The sequence below is a fragment of the Tupaia chinensis genome, unplaced genomic scaffold (assembly GCF_000334495.1).
Source record: "Tupaia chinensis unplaced genomic scaffold, TupChi_1.0 Scaffold000002_1, whole genome shotgun sequence".
Lineage (NCBI taxonomy): Eukaryota > Metazoa > Chordata > Mammalia > Scandentia > Tupaiidae > Tupaia > Tupaia belangeri.
The window spans coordinates 5957894-5960598 of NW_006159428.1; the positions used below are offsets into that span (position 1 = coordinate 5957894).

At 46.0% G+C, this 2705-nt stretch overlaps 1 protein-coding gene across 4 annotated transcripts in view; it reads right to left on the reverse strand.

Moving 5' to 3' along the window:
• STAU2 (staufen double-stranded RNA binding protein 2) overlaps nt 1-287 on the reverse strand; it is a 375847-nt gene extending 375560 nt beyond the window's left edge. Inside the window, exon 1 of one of the 4 annotated variants that reach the window (XM_014589776.2) lies at nt 221-287. The gene's annotated coding sequence lies outside the window, so the exon portion shown is untranslated. The remainder of the gene's footprint in view (nt 1-220) is intronic. The other 3 variants (XM_014589796.2, XM_014589754.2, XM_014589817.2) reach the window with 3 other exon arrangements.
• Between the last annotated feature and the right edge of the window lie 2418 nt (nt 288-2705).

The following is a 2705-nucleotide window of genomic DNA, read 5'->3' on the forward strand; positions in this document are numbered from 1 at the left end:
AGGGCCGCGCCCCGGCGCCGTGGGAGCCCGGGCGAGTTAGAGCGCGGGGAGCGCGCCCGTCCGCAGTCCCCTCGTCCCCGGCGCGGCTCCCTGTTCCTCGGCCACAGAGGGTAGGCCTGGGGCGGCCCCTTCCCCACCTGCGCTCGGCAACTTCATCCTCGCCCCGCGGACCCTCTGCTCTTTCCAGACGGCTGCCCGTGCCCGGGTTCCCTGCGCTTACCTGCCCCAGGCTCCCTGGCTGCCCCCTCTGCTGCGCTGGGGACGCGCGACCATCCCGCGTCTGCTGCGGCCGCCGCTGTGCGACGCACGGTTTAGCGGATCCTGCACCTTTCCAGACTGGGGGAGGGGGCTAGTTCTCCTTCCAGCCCAGAAACACTACAGAGCCGTGATCACCTGCTCGCTGAGGCCGGCAGCGTGCCAGACATCCCTCCCGACCAAACAGACCCTATTTGGTCACGTGTAAAAGAAACCCGTGGAACCAGAAGTGAGCCCATCTTAAAGCAGTGCCTTAGATTGTAGGTTGCAAAAAAAAAAAAAAACCTCAAATTACTTCTCGATTCGCCTTTATGATGGTTACTTATGTCCAGATAACTTAAACCCCGTGAATCCCAACAAAACTAAACTTCATTTAATGAATGGCACCAAAAATAATCTGATACTAAAAGAAGTCTGGAAATAGATCAATCCGTGTGTTTTCATAAACGTATCCATTTGCATATCATACCCAAGGTTCAGTTATCTGACAGAAGTATCTACCAGGCCTGTGATCTCAGTCATTCTCTAAAACCAATAGTTCTCTTTTTCTATAACTGGAAAAGCGGTGGTTAAAAGCAAAAGCTGGCCCAACCTAGGCAGTCCATTCAAACGTCCACAGTGTTGGAAGCCACATGGCCAACACGGGTTGGGATACTCAGATGAACTTGAAAACAATCTTCAGTAGAAAGGGAATCCTAGCTTGCGAAGACCCTACCCAAGGGGCCTGCCTTTTTCTCTCTCGTGCAATGCTTGCTCTCTCATGGATATAAAATACTCTTAATTTTTTTGAATCATAAATACCCAACAAGGTCTAAAAAAGTGCCTTGTTTGTAATTATTTACATTTCCTTGCAGTCTAAATAAACGTGTGACATCCCTGCACACTGCCAAAGGAGGAAGGGGAGGGTCGAAGGCAGGCATTGCTTCTTCAAAATTCAGTGACTTGGTGGTTAAGAGCACTGGATTCTCACATGGCTGACTGCAGTTTGAATCCTAGACCCCACAGCTTGTTTTCTCACTTTCTCTCTCTGTCTCTCTCTGGTCAAATTAAAAAATAATAATAACAAAGTTAAATGAAAAATTTATTTTAAAAAGCAAGATTCAATGACTTCTTCAAACACTTTTTTAAAGAATTAGTTTATTTAATTTTATTTTATTTTAATTTGACCAGAGCCACCAGGTCCAGGACACGACTGTCCAGCACTCTTAAACACCACACCTCCTACCGGCCCCATCTTTAAACACTTTTTAACGGTGGCTATTTTAACAGGCATCATCTTAGCAATCACATCTCCATCTTTCTTTTCCCTAATGATCCTCCTTTTCAAAAGACATTATTATTGGGACCAGCGGTTAGCATAATGGCTATGTCGTTGGACTCCCACATAGTCGACACCGGTTCCGTCCTGGGCCTGGTGGCTTAAAACTCACACCGGGCGCATGTGTGTGCGTGCCCAAGATCCCGAGAAGAGAATGGAGGAGAAGGGATTGTGGTGTGGCCATCCCCCCTGGGGGGTGATTTCTCGCTTTCTGTTTCTCTGTCTCTCTCTGTCTGTCTGGCGAGCGCATGCGCCATATAGCAAAAACCTCTCCAAAAAAAAAAAAAAAAAGACATTATTATTAACTTCATAAAACATTCTTTTCCCCTTACCATTTATAAAGGAAAAAAGAAAATTCCAACTTTTTCTACCTTCTTGTTTCCTCTCTCTGATAATTATCAATGGCATTCTTAATTGGTAATATTGTTATACTTTGCATAATGGTTTATTCCACCACATCATGTTTTCAAATTTGATCTTAGTGGGCAGTGATTAGATGTCCCCCAGAAATTCCTGTGAGGATTTGATTGTACTGTGAAGGTGTTAAGTGGAAGCTTAATCCCTTCATGGTGTCCCAGGGTATGATAAGAGTTTGGGTATGAGGGACCAACAGTTAGCGTGATGGCTATGTCACTGGACTCCCATGTAGTTGACTGCAGTTTGAGTCCCAGACCCGGTGGCTTAAACTCATGCTGGACATGTGTATACGTGCCCAAGATCCCGAGAGAAGAATGGAGGAGAAGGGACTACAGCGTGGCCATCCTCCCAGGGGGTGATTTCTCACTTTCTGTCTCTCTGTCTCTCTCGCAAGCGCACATGCCCTATAGCAAAAAAAATCTCTCCAAAAAAAGAAAAAAAAAAGAGTTTGGGTATGATAAGGTCATTAGGGAGAGGTACTTACGACTGAAGCCTGGTGGTTTATAAGCAGAGGATGAGATCAGGACAAGAGAAAGAAACTCATGGATATAGACACATTCTGCTCTGCTGAAAATTCCCCCTCCGCCAGTTTGTAATGCTTCTAATTCCAAGCCACCAGAGTGATAACTTTTACAAATAAGTCTTTATTTTCTTTCTTTCTTTTGGAGAGGTTTTTTGCTATAGAGCGTGTGCACTCACCAGAAAGACAGAGAGA